This window comes from Camelus ferus, chromosome 5 (genome assembly GCF_009834535.1).
Source record: "Camelus ferus isolate YT-003-E chromosome 5, BCGSAC_Cfer_1.0, whole genome shotgun sequence".
NCBI lineage: Eukaryota > Metazoa > Chordata > Mammalia > Artiodactyla > Camelidae > Camelus > Camelus ferus.
In genome coordinates this window covers 28,295,091-28,316,391 of record NC_045700.1, presented here as the reverse complement: position 1 = coordinate 28,316,391, position 21,301 = coordinate 28,295,091, and the positions used below count along the sequence as shown (strand labels likewise).

The window sequence follows — 21,301 nt, the reverse complement described above, 5'->3', positions numbered from 1 at the left end:
AAAAATACCATATGATATCACATATTTGTAGAATCTGAAAAAAAAATACAAAACAAATTTATTTACAAAACAGGAACAGACTCACAGACATAGAAAGCAAACTTACAGTTACCAGGGTGGGGAAGGGGATGGGAAGGGGTAAACTGGGAGTTTGAGATTTGCAGGTACTACCTACTATGTATAAAACAGACAAACAACAAGTTTATAGTTTATAGTACAGGGAACTATATTCAATATCTTGTAGTAACTTACAGTTAATAAGAATATGAAAAGAAATATATGTATGTTCCTATATGACAGAAGCTTTACACAAGAAATTGACACAACATTGTAAACTGACTATACTTCAATAAAAATACATTTTAAAAAAAAAGAAGAAGAAGCAGGGGAAAGTAACAACAACGTGAGAAAGAAACGGATATGGAGACAGGTTTGCATCTTCATTTTGAAGCAGCAAGTCTTCATTTCTAATAAACGTTAATTAAACGGCTCAACACCCCTGGGTCTCCAGCTATATATTCTTCAATTAAAATAGTTCTTTCATGACAGCTTCCTCTGCCCATCCTTTCTTCACAGGCTTCTGTGTTCACCAGGGCGTCTTGGGACAAGTAACAAAAGACACTACATCCGCTTGACACAGCAGGGAAATTGAAGGCCACTCCCTGAATGTTCAGTCCTGGCAACACAAGAGTATACGCAGCATGACTTCAAAACAGACAGAGGGACGTTTGTGGTTTAGGAAGGCGCATTATTTAGGAGTGAAAGGAAACGACTCCCAAGACAGGGACCAGGTAAGTAACGACCTGACATGGGAAGAAAAAGCTTACTTAACACCAACTAGCAAGCGACTCTTGGGCGCGGCCCCGCGCTCAGCATCCCGACTTGCAGCTGACAGGTGGTTATTACTGTCTTAACCTCAGGGACACCCGGGAAAGGTTCAGGGCGGGGCAACCTGACAGCACCCGTGGGAAGCTGACTAGGGCCACGAGAGGGTGGCTACAGCTGCCCTCAAAATCACACGGGTTCCAGACCACTTCCAAAAGCCGGGATCCAAGCTTGGAGCAAAGGGGAAACCACACCCAGGAAGGGTGAAATGGTCTGTTCCGGGAGTCAGAGACTGAAACCCCACGAACACAGACTCCTTGCCCCACTGCAGCTTCATGTGCACTCGTGAGCTGTGTTTCTGTGGCTAAAGTCCCTGGTGTTTCCTGACAAAGATGAGGAGAGGCCAGGTTGACGGTCCCTTCACATTCAGTCTGGATGGGATGTCAGCGCTGTAGACAGCTGGGATGTGAGAACCAGAAGATCTCTGAGACCAAGCCACCTAACAGATCTCACTCTCCAGTGCCTGTTGTGTTTAAACAACAGTTTGCAGAAGCATAAACACAAGAGAGGACACTGAAGCTGTTCCCTCCCGCAGGCAGGGGCCAGGAACCCCAACTGGTGATACAAGGTGAACCTCTGAGATGGCCTGATGGAGGCTTGGGAATTTGGCTTGGAAATCATGGACTTAGTCCAAGTCTGCATTTTACAGTATGGGAACCACAGCTCAGGGAGGGCAAGGTCACTCGTTCAAGGTCACACAGAAGGCAGAAGGACCAAGAACAAGACTCAGGTTCCCGACTGCCAGTCCAAATACTCTTTCCTCTACAGGGAGCCACCCCCTTAACTAGGAATGGCTCTTCAAGCCCTCCACCCCACCCTCCCCATTAACAAGTTCCAGGCACTCTCCGGCTTAGACTGAGGTTAAGGGTAACTTAGTGACAATGTGTTTTATGGATGCATTTACCACAGACAGGAGGGAAAGCTCCACTTTCCAGCAACCCCTCCCCTCCACTCCCCACCCCAACCAACCCCAACAAGGGCAAATCATCAGACGCTTTCAATGACCTGGAACTTTCTCAGGCTCCCTTTTGCCATCCTCTTTCCTTCTCTGTTACATCTCTTACAGCACTGAATCAAATGACTGCCTGCAATGCTGTGAGTCCTCAATTGGCTGGGTTTGTTCCTATACAATATATGTGCTTGGTTTTAAAATGCTGTTCCCTCCACTTTTTAATTCCATTTTAGAAGCCTGCAAGGAGAGAAGCCAACATTTAATCGTAGGGGCTGGAGGGGACTTTACAAACTGCTTACGAGGCACAAATACAGTAGTTATTTCCCTATTTCTCTTTTGATGGAACTGGCTGCTGTATCACACGCAATAAACAGCGTGAACCAGAAAGCACTTCTGAATCCTTATCTCACCCCTCACATAATCAAGAGAAAAAACACATTGTAATAAAAAAGAAAAAAGGAAACTAGAACTTCATATTAGTCTAAAAGTTAATTAAACTTGAAAGGTTTGCAGGGACAATTCATTTCCTTTTGTAGCCTAAGACCATAAGGTTCACATTCCATTTTACCAGCGGAATGATAAAAAGTAACCTGGTGTTATTTTAATTGTAATAATAAATAATATATAGTAAAGCTAGAATAAAGAGCATTTCTTTTAAATAGCAAAGTAAAAACTAAAAACGCATGTATCATCCAGTTCTGAATTGACTTATTAAAAACAAGCCTCTGTAAACATTTTTAACATGCGTATCTATTTAATTGATTTTGTTAATACCACTTTTCCTCTTTTCTAGAAAGATGACTTTACAGTGAGCACACAGGTATGACTTCATATGCATCCTAGTTAATCCTCTGAATTGACAAGTTTAAATTGGATGGAGTATGCTCTTTACAAAGAAAGTTGAATGTACAATTAAACAGAACAGGAAGCCTCCCACAGCCTTCAGGGTCACTCAGATTTGGAGTCGGATAACGTCCTGTCCTTGTCAGTTCCACGTCATAAGCACCTATCAGAAAGACAATGCTGAGCAACCTTCAAGGGCAAGGTCAAGAAGGAATCCTAGACAAGTTACACTGAACAGGGACCTGGGGGACGGTGTTATATTACCCCAACCAGACGCAACAAACGGAGCCAGGAAGTGGACTGAACGTGGATTGCCTCTCTACGGAAAATACTGTGCATGTACATCCGTGTGTGTTATCTGTGTATCTCTGTGTGTGTGTGATAAAACATTTCAGAGAAAGAAGAGCTGCTGATGAGAAACAACAGGAATTGTTGGAAAAGGTAAGAGAATGATTCTATGGAAAAATGTGGGGCTGGATAAAGGCTTCCTAAGCCTCCAGTCCTAAAGCTCTTTGATTCTATGGTGTAGAAAGTGGATGTTCCATCAGCAAACAGATGCAAAAACTCCAAGGGTGAAGCCCACATCTTCTGACATGTTACACTTTGATGGAAACCACTTGCCAGAATATTAAACTTCCTGTTTCCTGTCTCCCCCAAAAGACTTTTCCACAAGCACCCCCAGGACATAGTCTGTGTTTAACTCATCTCTGTAATCCCAGTACGATACCTGAAACAGAGAGTGGGAAATCAAAGTTGTGGAAGGCAGGATGGAAAAATTAGTAGGGACAATTTAAGTTTTATCTTTAAATAATGAATGCTTATGTATTAGAAAGCATTAATCAAACTCCTTGGCACCTAAATGTTACATGAATAGATTCCTCAATTAAAATACTTCTTTTCTAATACTAAGCCAAGCCTCCCAATGCATAGAACAAAGGAATTCTTATTTTTTTATTTTATTGTTTGACTGTTTATTATTCCTCCTTCCCTATAAAAAAAACAAAGCAGCAACTCCTGCCCCAACACTCAGATTCTTAGACTATAAAGACAGTCATCAAAAAACAGCATAAATAACCCTGGCCATCTCATCAACCAGGAACATTAGGAACAAGACAAGGAAGGCTGCTCCTATCTCTTCTATTCAACATTGTACTGTCGCTTCTAGCCAAGGCAATTAGGCAAGAAAAAGAACAGTATCCTCACTGGAAAGAAAGAAGTTAAACTACCTCTATTTTTAGATGATCTTGTATATAGCAACTACTAATACATTCACCTAAAAACTATTAGAGCCAATCAATGAGTTCAGCAAGGTTTCAGGACACACAACCAAAATACAAGAATCAATTGTATTTCTATGCAGTACCAACAGACAATCCAAAAATGAACTTCAGACGATTTCATGTACACTGCAGCAGAAAGAATAAAATGATCTATAATAAATTTAACAAAAAAAGTGTAATACTTGGACACTGAAAATTACCAAATATCTTTGAAAGAAATTAAAGAAGACCTAACAACTGCAAAAACATCCTGTGTTCATGAATGGAAGACAATATTGTTAAAATGCAATAATCTTCAAACTGATCTACAGATTCAATGTAATCCATATCAAAATCCTATCTGGCTTTTTTACAAAAATTAACAAACTAATCCTAAAATTTATATGGCAGACTAGCCAAAGCAATCTTGGGGGGAAAACAGAACAAAGTCAGAAGACTGACACTTACAGAATTCAAAACTACTACAAAAAAAAAAATCAATAAGATTGTGTGGTACTGGCATAAATTTGGCATAAGAGATCAAGGGAACAGAATTGAGAGAACAGAAGTAGTTGCATATATTCATGGGCAGTTGATTTTTGCAACAGTGCTATGACAAATCTACAGGGGAAAGAATATTCTTTCCAACAAATGGTGCTGGGACAACTGCATGGTTACATGCAAAAGAATAAATCCAAATCCCTAATTCACACAATATACAAAAGTTAACTCAAAATAGATCAAATATCTAAATGGAAGAACTAAAACCATAAAACTTTTAGAAGTAAATTTTTGACCTTGGATTAGGCAATGGCTTCTTAGATATGACACCAAAAGCACAACTGAAAAAAATAGGATGTTATCAAAATTAAAACTTTTATGTTTCACCAACAAAGGCTTGATCTCCAGAATATATAAACAGCTCACATGACTTAATAAGAAAAAAACAACCCAATCCAAAAACGGGCAGAAGACCTAAACAAGCAATTCTCCAAGGAAGACATACAAATGATCAATAGGCACATGAAAAAATGCTCAGTATCACTGATTATCAGAGAAATGCAAATCAAAACTACAATGAGGTATCACCTCACACCAGTCAGAATGGCCATCATTCAAAAATCCACAAATGACAAATGCTGGAGAGGCTGTGGAGAAAAGGGAACCTCCTACACTGCTGGTGGGAATGCAGTTTGGTGCAGCCACTGTGGAAAACAGTGTATGGAGATTCCTCAAAAGACTAGGAACAGACTTACCGTATGACCCAGGAATCCCGCTCCTGGGCATATATCCAGAAGGAACCCTACTTCAGGATGACACCTGCACTCCAATGTTCATAGCAGCACTACTTACAATAGCCAAGACATGGAAACAGCCTAAATATCCATCAACAGATGACTGGATAAAGAAGAGGTGGTATATTTATACAATGGAATACTATTCAGCCATAAAAAATGACAACATAACGCCATTTGCAGCAACATGGATGTCCCTGGAGAATGTCATTCTAAGTGAAGTAAGCCAGAAAGAGAAAGAAAAATACCATATGAGATCACTCATATGTGGAATCTAAAAAAAAACAAGAAAAAAAAAACAAAAAAAAAGAACATAAATACAAAACAGAAACAGACTCAGACATAGAATACAAACTTGTGGTTGCCAAGGGGGTGGGGGGTGGGAAGGGATAGACTGAGATTTCAAAATTTGTAGATACTGACAGGCATATGCAGAATAGATAAACAAGATTATACTGTATAGCACAGGGAAATATATACAAGATCTTGTGGTAGCTCACAGCAAAAAAAATGTAACAATGAATATACGTATGTTCATGTATAACTGAAAAATTGTGCTCTACACTGGAATCTGACAGAACATTGTAAAATGACTATAACTCAATAAAAAATGTTAAAAAGAAAAAAAAAAGGATCCTACTGGTTGGGACTTCATATATAGAAAATAAAAGAACCAAAAAGAAAAAAAAAAGTTTATGTTTCAAAAGATATTATCAAAGAAGTGAAAAAACCATCTACAGAATGAGAGAAAATGGGGGGGAGCGGCGAGGGTATAGCTCAAGTGGCAGAGCACATGCTTATAATGCAGGAGGTCCTGGGTTCAATCCCCAGTACCTCCAGTACCTCCTTGAAAAATAAATAAGTAATATGTTAATGTATAACTGAAAAACTGTGCTGAACACTGGAATTTGACACAACATTGTAAAATGATTATAAATCAATAAAAAATGTTTAACAAAAAAACAAAATAGAGCTACAAAAAATAAATAAATAAATAAATAAACAAACAAACAAACAAACCTAATTACTTCCCCCTCCAACAACAACAAAAAAAAAGAATGAGAGAAAGTATCCATAAATCGTACGTCCGAAAAGGGTCTAATATCCAGAACATATAAGAACTCTTACAACTGTACAATAAAAAGACAAGTAATCCAATTAAAAATTAGCAAGGATTTGAACAGATGGTTCTCCAAAGAAGATGCACAAATAGCCAATAAGCACATGAAAAATACTCAGCATCATTAGTTACTAGAAAAAGCAAATTGAAACTACAAAGAGATACTACTACATGCCACTAAGATGGATATAAGCAAAAAGATGGACAATAAAAGTACAGGTGAGGATGTGGAAAAATTGGAACCCTCACATTGCTGGTAGGAACGTAAAATGATACAGCTGTTTTGGATACAGTTTGGTAGTTCCTTTAAAAGTTAGGCATAGAGTTACCATATGATTCAGCAATTCCACTCTTAGGTATGTACCCAAGAGAAATGAAAACATATGTCCACACAAAAACTTGTACATGAATGTTCATAGAAGCATACTTCATAAAAGTAAAACAAAAACAACCCAAATCTCCATCTAAATGCATGGATACACAGAATATGGTATATCCATACAACAGAATATCTTTCAGCTGTAAGAAGGAATGAGGTGCTGGTTTATGAACCTTAAATCTTGAAAACATTATGCTAAGGAAGCTAGACACAAAAGGCTGGATACAGAATGATTCTGTTTATATGAAATGTCCAGAACAGGCAAATCCATGTGACAGAGAGTAGATTATAGAGATTGCTGGGGGCTGAGGGAAGCGGGGAATGGGGCGTGATTGTTCATGGGTATGTGATGTCTTTGTGGAGTCATGAAAACATTCCGGAATTAGATAGTGGTGATGGTTGCACAACTTTATGAATATACTAAAAAACACTGAATTGCATACTTTAAAAGGGTGAATTTTATGGCATGTGTATTTATCTCAATTGAAAATTAGCAGTAACGATGGAGAGATAGTTTCCTGTACTGCTGTTGAAAATGTTTACCAATAGAACTTCTTGGAAGAGAGGTATGGAAAAGGGGTAACAGATTTTTTCCTAAGAATTCAAACTCAAAGAGCTTATCCTTCATCAATAATTATGAATGTCACAACTTTAGCTATAAAGATTATCTGCAGGGTTGTTTATAATAGCAAATTATTGGAAATACCCTGAAGGCACAACAAAGATTTTGTTAAACCGATTATGGTACATTCATTCAGTTTAATATGAGCCACCTATTAAAATTATGTTTATGATACACTGTTAGCCAGAGAAAAAGAGGATACAAAACACAACATGCAGTATGATCCTAATTTTTTTTAACTACATACATACGCATCCATGCCTCCATATTACGGAAATAATAGAACTAGGCTGCCTAACACTATAGCCACTAGCCAATGTGGATATTTAAATTTAAATTCATAAGAATTCAGTTTCTCAACACTAGCCACATTGCAAGTGCTCAGGAAACACATGAGGACCATGGCGACTGGACTGGACAGCACAGAGCATGTCCATCATCACAGAAAGTGCTACTGAAATGAGCTGATCTAGAAGAGTACACACTAAGTGGGCTTCGAGGGGCTTTTTTTTTTTTTTCTTTTTTAGTGGAGGTTCTGGGGATTGAATCCAGGACCTCCTGCAAGCTAAGCATGCGCTCTACCACTGAGCTGTTACCCTCCCCTCCATGGTGCTTTTAATTTTCTTCTCTTTATGTTTATTTTCCACTTTTTCTGGATTAAATATGTTTATAATAAAAGAATATTGCTGTTTTTATTTTTTGAAGATTCGAAATAAACTGAAACCGGGGAGAAGGGATCTGGAAAAACACTCACTGTGTGCCGGCATCTCACTGTGTGCCGGCATCTCACTGTGTGCCAGCATTGCCCACACCACAAATGGAGCGAGTTCCTTTGATCTCAGCAGCAAAGGGGCTGGTCCTCCCTTGCTAAGGACAACACCTTTGCACCTACAGGGCAGGAGCACACTTCACAGATGGATGTGTGCCTTTGATGGGTTACCAGAGTAAGCGGATGGCTGTTTCTGTTCATTTTGTCCAGATTTATAGTTGCTTTCTGGAGGAGAGGATTTGTAACCTCCTCACTTGGCCACAGCCAGAAGTCCTGCCTCCTAATACAGAATCTTAAAAATAATAATCTTGGTCCAGCAAGAGGTTTAGGGAAGAGGCACTCTCAACCTTCAGGTGATCAGTTCATGCTTTCTGGAAAACAACATGGAAATATGTATCTAAAGGCTTAAAAATATTATACCCCTTTAAGCAATTATGCCACTTCTTGAAACCCTATTCTAAGGAAATAATTGTGGATGTGCTCAGAGACTTAGCTAAAAGAATGTACATGACAGAGCTGTTGACAAGAGCAGAAAACTAAATTCAAGCTAAAAGTACAAGATACAGCCTTATGGTGAAATATTATACCAGCCATCAAAAATAATGCTATGCAGGAACATTTAACAACATGGAAAGTGTTTATAAAGGTTACGTTTTTGAAAATGAGTTTTAATGCAGTCTGAAAGGTATCATTTGATTTTTGTAGGAAAAAAATATATACACACATTTGCTTAGAAAAAAATTAAAATGATTAAAACGGAAACACTGTCAACTACTATGTGGGGGGGAAATATCTGATGGGGGAGGTAATCGATTATTTTCCACACTTTCTATAGTGAACATGTACCTCTGTGGTAACAGGGAAAAAATACAAGTTACTGTTCTTAAAAAGATGAAATTGTATGATTTAAGACAGGAAAACTTTGTCCTTAGAACTTAAAATAAAACTATCACTATAATCATTTTCACATTTAGCTCTGGGTTTCCTGGCTCCCAAGGCACAAAGAGACATATAAAGAATTATGTAGGCCTCCACTGTTTATCAGTTCTTCCCAGGAGATCAACAACCATCCCGGCACTAGAGTCTAAAAGACACGCACGACACCCATTTCTCGGTAACACTGATACCTCCCCTGTAGTGTGGAACAGCCGGGTTACAGCCCTCATCTTTGTTCTAACCGTTCTTGGAGTTGCTTAAGAACTCTGGTCCCCCAATCTTGCGGGATAAATACCACGTACACAGCGCCTATTTTTTCCATAATGTACTCCCATCCCTATTTTCCTACCATAGGAAAATAGTCCCAAAATACATGAGATATGTTTTCAAAAAGACAACAATGATACAACAGCCAGCTTTTATGCAGTATGTGGATGGTGTCACTGTTTCACGATACTACTCAGAAGACTGTCTCACGGGTGAAGTGGATCATATATGAAGAGTGGGAGATGTGACAAACTCTGAGAATGTGTGTTTCTTAATAATACATCTGTTTAAGAGCCCTCTGAGAAGAGAAAGTAGAACAAAATAGGTCAGTGGCTATGGATGGTTGCTCTGAAAGTCGGTGGAAGCCACAAAGAGGCAGAGCTAAAATGATCAGCCCTGAGGCGGCCCCTGGCAAGCTGAACCTTCTTCATGACGAGAAGTCGCTTCCCAACTACACCCGTCAGAGGAGTCAGAGTCTCTTGAGGGCTCAGACGTGTGGGGCGGGGGTTGGGGGAGCTGAGCCCGCTACCCTCTGTTGATGTTCATCCTTCCTACAGAAACAATTTAAATTGGATTTCCCTCTGTCTTACCTACAGTTTCTCTCAGATCTTTGGATCTCTCAGCTCCAAGTCACTCCTAAAGAAAGCAAAGATTTCATAGAACTTAGGAAACTACTAAAACAGTGTTCTTCTCCTCCTAAATCCTCCCTCCCCTAAGTACCTGCAATCTGTATGTCCGATGCTTACGGTAAAGGCCAAGACAAGTCTCTCCTAACCTTTCTTTCATCTGAGACCTCTAAGAGCACACACCCACTACACAGCTCACAGACACTCATCTTGCATGGCCTGTGTCCTCAGACAGGCTGTAGGCTATGAAATCCTGGCCCTCAGCACCTGCCACCGTGTCTTGTGCCTGAGTACTAAGGTGGCAGGTTCATCTAAATTCCCAATTTGCCCACTGCCCCTTCGGTAACTTACAGATAAGGCTGGTAACACAACTGTTAGCAAAGCAATGGTGCTAAAAGGTCAAAGTTTCTTGACGGGAAACACAGTTTTCTAAGATTAATTCAACAACTGAAGTTGTCGGTGATCACTATGGAGAAAGAGAATGAAATATTCTTCTTGACATCTAAGGAGTTCACAGTCTCCTGAAAACTAAAAATGCATATGTAGCTGACTGGGATAACATGTTATTTATATGAAAAAAAGTGGAAGACATATAAAAATCACAAAGAGAAAGTCATCAACAATGTTCTTCAAGAGGTGGTGTCAATGTACATCCCATTGAATTTGGACCACAGGACTAGAAATGGTGTCTAGAAGAAGCCAAGGGACCCTTCCTCTACTCTGGACGGATCTGCCCACTTGCAGAGCCCTGGCCTCTGAACCAGGCCACTCATTTGCAGAGAACTCCACACACAGAAACCCACCTAGTGCGTGACACTGGCCAGGGCAGCGAGGAAGCCAGCACAGCCGGAGGAACAAGCATCACCCTGGGGACAAGAAAGCTCTGAGGAGCCAGGAGAGCAGTCGTGAAACCTCTTGAAGCCTGTCTAGCGGAAGACGGGCTGGATAAGCATTTTTCATACTGCAAAAAACCACCCATTGGTTGAAATCAATTTAGAGGTACAAGACTTACAGTAATGGCTATTTCGTAAAAATGCTTGTCTGAGTGCGAGTGTGTGTGCACACAAGCATGTGCACTGGGTCATGCAAACAGATTTCTTTCAAAACAGTTTGCAAGGCTGTGAATTAGACAAATTGTTTGATAGGTTATAGAAGGACACATTTCAATTCAATAGGAGAACACCCTAACAGCAAAACTGTCTCACAACGGGGTTTGTTATTTTGAATGCCAGAGAGTGTCCAGGCCCTGAAAGACTTTAAGCAGCACCAAAACCATAGACAGTCTTGGAGGATATTCACATTGGTGGAAAGTTAAATGACAAGAACTCTAAGCTTCCTCCCCACGCTATGAGACTGTGAGTCTACATCACAGGCAACTACCACTGAACTACCATTGAAAGCACAGCTAGGAGGGCAACAACCCCACGAAGTCACAGGGGTGAATGCACACAGGCTGCAGTTTCACTGGGTCGTTTATACTGGAATAGCCCTTCTGTGAAAGGAAAAGCTGTGATACCCAGACCGAGGGTTCTCAACCTGGATGTACGTCAGCATCACCTGGGGAGCTCATAAAAGATGCCCATGCCTGGACCCCAACGTGCATTAGTTAAAACACTGGGGCCCAAGATTTGTATTTTACTTCATGTTCCCCAGGTGAGAGCTGCAAACCACTGATTTATATAATGACATTTTATAAAGCACAGAAGAAAGGAAAACAGAACTGGAACTTTACATGAGGATCACAAAAAAGAAAGAGCTGGAAAAACATCAAATCAAGCCTTCTGGACTCTGCTCAGGGCATAGACCTGAGAAGAGCATCACTCCCAGGCTTATAAATAAAAAGCTAGATAAGCTGCAAGTTCATAACTTTCTTGAATCCATTAAACAGCTGAGGTCACGGGGAACAAAGCAGTCCAGAATCTGAGGAAACCAGGCACCTGCAGGAAAAGACAAGACATGAGCATTTGTCTACCGGAGGCAGATGCATCTGGACACCGGCTAACAAGCACCAAGCAACACGTAACAATGGAATATTGCCGGAGAGCTGAAAGAGCACGGAGCCGGACCACTCAGGCACAGCACGAAAGGAAGACCTGAGGCTGACACCAAGGCGGACAATGAGAAAAGCCCTTCAGCAAACCAGCCCCAGCTCTAAACTCAAGGCATCAGCAAAGGAATCTGAAGTCTGTGCTGCACTGAGGATACGCACACCAACAACAGACCTCAGATCCAGTCAGCTCCTGACCAGACTGACCAACGCCCTAACGCCGAAGACCTCGTGGAGATCGAAAGGCATTCCCGTTTCCAGGCATAAAAACTATTTAGCTCAGTCTCTAATATCCTACACAAGATGTCCAGGTCTCAACAAAACATTACAGAGCACACAAAAAGCAAGAAAAACCAACATTGACAAGAGACACAGCAATGAACAGAATCAGACTCAGCTATGACACAGATGGGGAAGCTATCAGACACAGAATTTAAAATAACCATAATTAACGGTAAAAGATCCTAGAAGAAAAGGTGGACACATGAAATATCAAATGTATAAGTTGAACACAGAGATGGAAACCATAAAAAAGAATCAAATGGAAATGCTTGAAAGGCTAAACACAGTAACAGAAATGAAGAATGCCCTCAAGAGGCATTCCTCAGATTTGACACATCAAAGGAAAGAATCAATTAACTTGACAAAGGCAGACAAAAATTATCCCAACTAAAACAAGAAGAAACAAAAAGAAGAATGAAACAAAACAGTGTCCAACAGCTGTGGAATAATACCAAAAAAATCCTAACTTAGGTGTAATTGAAAGTTCAAAAGGAGAAAAGAAAAGGAAAAGAGCAGAAGAAATATTAGAAGAAATAAATGCTGAGAATTTTCTAAAAATTAATGACATTATAAATCAATAAAAAAAGTTAAAAAAAATAAAATAAATAAATAAAAATTAATGACAGATACCAAACCAGAGAACCAAGAACCTTTTTGAGCACAAGACTACAGAGGGTAAACACCAAGCATGTGCATGCATGTGCGCACACACACACATCATATTAAAGCAGCTGAAAACCAAAGACAAAAAGAAAATCTCAAATGCAGTGGAAGAAGATGAAACACTACATACAAAGGAACAAAGATAAGAATGACAGAAGACACCTTGTCAGAAGGCATGCAAGTAAAAGGACAATGAAGTCACATTAAAGTGCTGAAAGATAAACTGTCAACCCAGAATCCTATACCCAGTGAAAACATCTTTCAAAAACAAAGAAGAAATAAGAACTGCCACAGCACACAAAACTACAAGAAATGCTAAATGCAGTTTCAGAGGCAGAAGGAATATGATGCTAGACAGAAACCTAAATCTACACAAAGAAATGCAGAGTCCTGGAAATGGAATAAATGAAAGTCAAAAACAATTCTCCTTTTTCTTATTTTTAATTGCTGTAAATGATAACTGATGTTTAAAGCAAGAGTCAGCAAACTACAGCCTACAAACCAAATGATGCCTGCCATCTGTTTTAGTGTTATCTATCATAAGAATGGTTTTTATATTTAAGTGTTGTTTAAGAAAAAAAGACTATGCAGCAGAGACCATATGTGGCCTCAGAGCCTACAGTATTTCTGAGCCTTTATTTAAAAAAAGGTTTGCTGACCCTTGGTCTAAAGCAAGAACAGCAGCAATGTTCTGTTTACAGCACATGTAGAGGAAAAATGACAACAACCATAGCACAAAGAATGGAAGAGAAGGACTTAGAATGTGCTGCTGAAACGTCCTTGGACTACACATGAAACAGTATAATGTTACTTGAAAGTCGAAGCTGATTAATTAAAGACATATAGATTTTAAAAACTCTAGGGCAATCACCACAAATGTTAAGCAGAAATAAAAACTTGAGATAAAAGGGAATCATAAGAAATGCTGAAGTAATAGGGAAAAAATGGAACAAATAGAAAATAGCTAGCAAGATGGTAGATTTTTGATTAAACCATATTACCACTACAGTTAATGTGAACAGTCTAACACATCAATTAAAAGACAGATATTGTCAGATTGATTAAAAAGTAAGACCCAATTATCTGAGGTCTACAAGGAACCTGCCTTAAATACAGATATAGACAAGTTAAAATTTAAAAAATAGGAAGACCTAAACAAGCAATCCTCCAATGAAGACATACAAATGGCCAATAGGCACATGAAAAATGCTCAATATCACTAATTATCAGAGAAATGCAAATCAAAACTACAATGAGATATCACCTCACATCAGTCAGAATGGCCATCATTCAAAAGTCCACAAATGACAAATGCTGGAGAGGCTGTGGAGAAAAGGGAACCCTCCTACACTGTTGGTGGAAATGTATTTTGGTGCAGTCATTACGGAAAACAGTATTGAGAGTCCTCAAAAAACTAAAAATAGACCTATCATATGATCCAGCAATCCCACTCCTGGGCATATATCTGGAGGGAACTCTAATTCAAAAAGACACACACCCCAGTGTTCACAGCAGCACTATTTACAATAGCCAAGACATGCAAATAACCTAAATGTCCATCAACAGATGACTGGATAAAAAAGTTGTGGTATATTTATACAATGGAATAGTACTCAGCCATAAAAAGAGAATAAAATAATGTCATTTGCAGCAACATGAATGGACCTGGAGATCGTCATTCTAAGTGAACTAAGCCAGAAAGAGACAGAAAAACACTATATGATATCACTCACATATGGAATATATATTTTTTTAAAAAGACACAAAACTGAAGCAGACTCACAGACATAGAAAACAAATTTATGATTACCAAGCAAGGAAAGGGATGGGAAGGGATAAATTGGGAATTACAGATTTGCAAATACTAACTACTATATAAAGAACAGACAAGTTTCTACTACATAGTACAGGGAACTATATTCAATATCTTGTAGTAGACCTATAATGAAAATGAAAAGGAATATATGTATGTATATGTATGACTTAAACACTGTGCTGTGCACCAGAAATTGACACAACATTGTAAACTGACTATGCTCCAATTTTTAAGAAAAAAGTAAATATTAAAAAAAAAAAAAAACAGGAAAAGATATGGATGCAAACATTAAGCAAAAGAAAATTGGAGTAGCTATAGTATTTACACCCAAAGTAGATCCCAGAAAAAGGAATACTAACAAGGATTTGGAGGAATATTATATAATGAGAAGCCAACCACTCTACTAAGAAGACATAATCCTCAATGTGTATGTACTGTGGAATTAAAGAAACCAGCTAAAACTGAAATTGAGACGGGCCTGCAGGGGGAGCTCTCACACCCTACCATGCATCATCAATTACTCCAAACAGAAAGATGTTTCCTACTTCACTATCCAGCAGAAAGAAGAAAACTTCTGTCTGCTGGAGGACAGCCCAGCCAATCAGAGACAGTAACAGCCCAACCAATCAGAGACTGTAGCAGCCTAACCAATGAGAAGCCGCCACACATTGGAATTCCAGCTTCCTGCAACAAGACTCTCGTTATTACAGCCGCTCCCAACTTTCCACTTTTCCCTATAAAAGCAAGTTCCCCTTCTTTGTTCTTTGGATTTGCCAATGGTCCACCATAGTTCACATATCCTGAATTGCAATTCCTTTGTCTATCCCAGAAGAAACTCACTATTGCTGGTAAAATAACTAGCTTTATATTATTAAAGTTGACACCAATTAAGGACAGATGGTTAAAAACATGAATCAAAAAGTCACAGAACTGAAAGAAGAAATTTAAAAATCCACAACAGTAGCTGGAGAGTCTAACATGCCTCTCTATTACTGTTAAAATAAGTAGACAGAGAATCAGTAAAGACACAGAAGGCTTGAACAACCCTATCAAGCAACTTGATCTACTATTTCCACAAAATTCTACCCAATAATATCAGAATACACATTCTTTTCAAGTGCACCTGCAACATTCACCAAGACAAACCATATTCTGGGCCATAAAACAAATGTGAACAAATTTAAAAGAACAGAAATCATGCAAATTATACCGTAAGGTAAGAGAATTAAACTAGAAACCAATACCAGGAAGACTTCTGGAAAATTTCCAAATATTTGAAAATTAAACAACATACTCTGAAATAACATATGGGTCAAGAGGAACTCTCAAGAGAAATTTTTAAATATTTTAATTTTAAATAAATGAAGATACACATATCAAAATTGTGGAATGCAGCTAAAGTAGTGGTTAGAGAGAAATGTATAGCACTAAATGCTTATATGAAAACAGAACAGAAATCTCAAATTAATATTTTAAGTTTACCCCTTAAAAAATAGGAGTGTAAATTAAACCCAAAGCAAGGTGAAATAAGGAAATAAAAAAGAGCAGAAATCAATAAAATTGAAAACAGAAAAATAAACAAAATTAATGAAGGCAAAAATATGGATCTTTGAACGAGTAATAAAGTTGATAAACTTCTAGACAGACTGAATAAGAAAACGATTGAAGACACAAATTACCAATATCAGGAATGAAAGGGGGACTATCACTACAGACCCCAAGGACATTAAATGGGTAGTAGAAGAATATCACAATTTTATGTCCATAAATTTGACAACTTAGGTGAAGAAGACCAATTCCTCAAAAGATATAGACTTCTAAAACTTATCAAGAAGAAACAGGCAACCTGAATTGTCCTACGTCTATTAAAGGAGTTAAATTTGTAGTTTAAAAACCTTTCATCAAAGAAAATTCTAGGTCTAGATGGTTTCACTAGTGAAATCTACCGAACACTGAAGGAAGAATAGCAATCCTACACAGTCTCTTCCAAAAATACATCACAACTAAGTGGGGTTTATCCCAGGAATACAAAGCTGATGCAACATTCGAAAATCAATCAGTGTACCTCACCACAGTAACGATGAAGAAAAATCGCATGATCCTGTCAAAAGACAGAGAAAAAGCATTCGACAAAATTCAAAATCCAGCCATAATAAAAACTCTCGGTAAACTAGAGATACAAGGGAAATTCCTTAATCTCATGGGGCATCTACAAGAAAAACCTCAACTAACATCATACTTCATAGTGAAAGATTATTTCTTCCCTATTATAAGAAACAAGGCAAAGATGTTTTCTCTCACTGCTTCTATCCAACATTGTCCTGTAAGTCTTAGCCAGCTGAATAAGGCAAGAAAAAGAAATAAAAGGCATCCAGATTGGAAAGGAAAAAATAAGAAATAAAACTATCTTTATTCACAGATAACATGACTGTCTATGTAGAAAATCCCGAAGAATCTACAAATATACCTCCTAGAACAAATAAATGACCTTAGCAAGGTAACAGAATACAGTGGCAAAACACAAAAATCAATTGTATTTCTATATACCAGCAACAAGAGCAACCCCGAAAATGAAATACTTAGGTATAAATCTAACAAAACACGTGGAAGATCTATATCTTGAAAACTGTCAAATGCTGATTTAAAAAAAATCAAAACAGAAATAAATGGAGAGATAAGCTACATTGTGTTCATGGATTAGAATACTGAATATTGTGAAGATGTCAGTACTTCCAAAATGAGTCTATAGGTTCAGTGCAATACCATTCAAAATCTCCGCTGAATTTTTTTGTAGATATTGACAAGCTGACTCTACAATTTGTGTGAGAAGGCAAAGGAACCAGGAGAGCAATAAAATTTTCGAAAAAGAATGAGGTTGGAGGATTTATACTACCTGCTTTCAAAACTTATTATAAAGTCACAGTATCAAGACGGTGTTGGCACAAAGCAGGCACATAGATCAATGGAACAGAACTGAGAGTCCGGAAATAAACCCTTGTAATTATGGCCAATTGATTTTCTACAAAAATGTCAAGACAATTCCATAGGGAAAGGATAGTCTTTTCAACAAATGGTGCTGTAACAACTGGAATTCCACATGCAAAAAGAAAAAAAAAAGTTCCTTGACTCACAGTTTACACCTTATATAAAAATTAACCCAAAATGGATCATACACCTAAGTGTAAAACATAAAACTATGAAACTTCTAGAAGAAAATGTAGAAAATTTTCAAGACTTCTAGCTAGGCAAAGAATCCTTAGATACAACAACAAAAGTCTTATCCATAAAAAGATTGGTAAATTGGCTTAGCAAAGTTTAAAAAAATTTTTTTTTACCCTGAGAAAGACACTGCTATGGGAATTAAAAGGTAAGGCTGAGAGAATTCATTTGAAAATCACATTTCCAACACAGGACATATATTCAGATTATGTAAAGAACTCTCGAAACTCAACAATGAGAAAACAAACAACCCAGTAAAAATAGGTAATCAAAATTAACTCTGTGTAACACTTCTATGCTGTAAATTTTTACTTGAATTTGTGTATTTTTCCAGTTATGGGTCCAAACAACGTTTCACCAATTTTTATTTACACCGAATTATAGCCTGGAAGTAGGCTTTTGATCTCTGTTAACTTTTGACACACTTTACACTGCCCTAAAAAAATGTTTTAAAAAACCATTCATTTTCTTTGAACTGAGGAGACAATTTTCATATACGTCTTTAGTAAAGAGACCATTTCTTCCTATCAAATAAAATTGGCTCTTTACACACACCCAAAAAAGTTATAACTTTCTGAGGCATCAAAATTTACACTGTCACCTTTTAAATAATGAACCCTGAGCATGAATCACCACACTTTTAACCACATACTTCCTTCTTCCCCTAGTACCAAATCTAAACAATTCTGGAACACAATGATGAAAGAAATGACCCTTATGTTCCCTTTGCTCATATTTCTTCATTTATTTCTCACCACCTGGTACCATGTTTTGTAAGTCACTGTAGATCATGTTTGGGAACAATGGGAGGTATAATAAACAAACAGAGAGATTCTGCATGAAAGAAATGCTTTAAGATCAAGTTATTCAATATGTAATCCTCTTCTTCCAAGTGAACGTCCTTTTTTGCCCGGCACCATACCCGCTCAGGCCATATTTCTGTGCTGGAAACCAGAGAGAGACTAAACCTTGAAGGCTGCCAGCACCACGCCTGGCGTGTTTCCAACTACTGCACTCTTCTCTTAACCTATCTCATTCTTCACAGCAGTACATCTCAGCGCCTGACATACGAGACAAAATAGACATGCCTCCTTCCAGTAGAGTGTAAGTTCCATGAGAACAGGGACTTTGTCTTTCTTGTGTACGCTTTTTATCCCCAGAACAGTGTCTGCCACACGGGAGCTGTTCAATAAATACTGGTGCATGAATGACTCCCAAGGCACCTCTCCACCTCATTCCCTCACATTCTCCCTGGGCTGCCCTGGGCAGGACTGCTGATGGAAACAACAAAATATGCTGCCTTCCACGCCCTCCTTTCTTCCAGGATTAATGACTAGGTCTTTTTGCCAATTTCTGGGCTGAGTAGATACTGAAGATGGAGGAGCATGAGAAGGAGCACCCCTGGCTGCCCAGTCTAACTCCAAACGTCCACCAACGTCCACCGTATCAAACGGAAACAAAAAGCAGCACTCACGTCAGACTGCAAAGGAAAACAGTCTCGGTGTTCTTGGTGCTCTAGCAGTAGATGGTGGAGCCTGGTTTCCTACTAAACACAACTATGAAGTATTCACCTGCTGGGCGATCGTCAGGAGAACTGCTTTCTAGTCCAGGATCTACCACTAACTGCACCTTCACCAAAGATTTAGAGCGGCAAGTGTTCTCAGGAGGGGGCGGGGAGAAGAGAAAGGGGGTCCTGGGGGGTGGGAGGCACAGCAGAACCAGTTCTGAGGCTTCTTCAAACTACGCATGGCCCCTCCCTGAATTCCTCCAGCCCAATCCACCCCACAGAGGTGCCACCATAGAAAGAGCCACTGCTGCTGTCACCATGGGAGTAGGACAAAGGAAGAAAAACTCTTTCAGATTTTAAGTGTAAGTTCTTTGAGGAATGAGACCGAGATGTAGGCTTCTTAGGGACACCCAGAGTGGCATCTGACACAGGGTACTCCTGTCTCTACTGCATCTCCAACCTCAGCTCCTTTCCTCTCCTCGACCACACCCAACACTTCTCCTATTGTCCTGAACGTCTCCTGATTGCCCAAGAGGCCAAGTCTGTCATCATCTGTCACCACCCGTTGGAGACACGGATGACTGCCTACCTAACAGCCTGATAGGCAGTCTTGCTTTCTTCCCCGCTAACAGAATTCTGATTTTCAGATACGGGCCTCACTGTGCTCAGGGAAGGTGAACCCTCCCCCAGCTCCAGAACACTGCTTGGCCACAACAATCACCACCACCCTCTTCTTCTTTGCCAGTGACTGGTTAAGCATGGGCATGTGACCATTCTGGTCAATGGCACAAGGAACTTCCAAGAAATTTTGTTCTTATCTAGAGAATCACTGAGAAGCAAGCCGTCTCCCTCCCTTTTTACTTGGATGCTCTCATGTGAAGGCATAATGGAGCTCCAGCCACCCTGTGGCAGGGCAGGGAAAACCAAGAGAAACTTCAAGAAGCCAGCCTAGAACTGGGACCACTTTGAACCACCTACCTCTAGGCTTCTTAATCAAGACAGTAATGTAACCTAAATAATGTTACTTACAACAGAAAGTCCCCTAATATACCCCACCATTTGGCCTGGGAAGTCCCTCCAACTTTTTCTCCTAGAGCAGCCCTACTCGTCTCCAATTTAGAGATCATCCAGTTTCCTTGGGAAGTCTTCGCTGTCCCCAGACAGGTAAACAGTCCCAGACACTGTTATCTGCACATCTGCCTCTCCAACTAAACTGTGAGCTCCTCAAAAGCAAACATTTTCACCCTTGGCAGAGGCCCTGGCATGTGCTGGGCATTTATTAAATGTTGAATGAACAAACGAATGAATGAACAACAAAACAACGAATTAGAGGATGAACATGCAGAATGCCTTCTACGCCTTGGATAAAGACTTGACAATTGACAGATGGAATATGGTGTCCAGGCTGTCTACACTCTACTAAAGATTTCCTTTCGATGGTAGTGAGCAAAGGCAGAGATGATGCAATGAATAGGTCCTATTTTTATCTTCCCCAAAGTCAGACTTCTCATTGGGAACTGTTCCCTCCCAAATCCCAGACAACTAGGGTAGGACCATATCTATCACAGTAGCATTTGAGCAAAGTACCCACTCCTATGGTGGAAACCCCTCCCTGTCCACTGAGATGGCTTGGCCCTGCTTTGTTCTAGAATATTAAGATTTGCTATAAGGATGGAGGAGATGGAAGAAGAGAGAGACAACCCTCCCATTACCCGCTCTCTCTAAAGGAACAGATAAGCCTGAAGGTGCCAGTGCTTTTTATCACCCCATACTAAGAATCAGTCAACACAGAAGGAAAAAGAGCCAAGATATAT

The 21,301-nt window shown here is 39.2% G+C and overlaps 1 protein-coding gene and 1 non-coding gene across 3 annotated transcripts in view; one reads left to right on the top strand and one right to left on the bottom strand.

The window, feature by feature from the left end:
- LYPD6B (LY6/PLAUR domain containing 6B) overlaps nucleotides 1–21,301 on the bottom strand; it is a 175,053-nt gene that overhangs the window by 152,342 nt on the left and 1,410 nt on the right. The window contains exon 2 of one of the 2 annotated variants that reach the window (XM_032479418.1): nucleotides 9,918–9,963. The exons of the other annotated variant lie outside the window; for it this stretch is intronic. The gene's annotated coding sequence lies outside the window, so the exon portion shown is untranslated. The remainder of the gene's footprint in view (nucleotides 1–9,917; nucleotides 9,964–21,301) is intronic. 2 annotated transcript variants of the gene reach the window in all.
- On the top strand, nucleotides 6,001–6,073 carry TRNAY-AUA. The gene has a single exon. It is a non-coding gene; the product is annotated as a tRNA-Tyr (tRNA).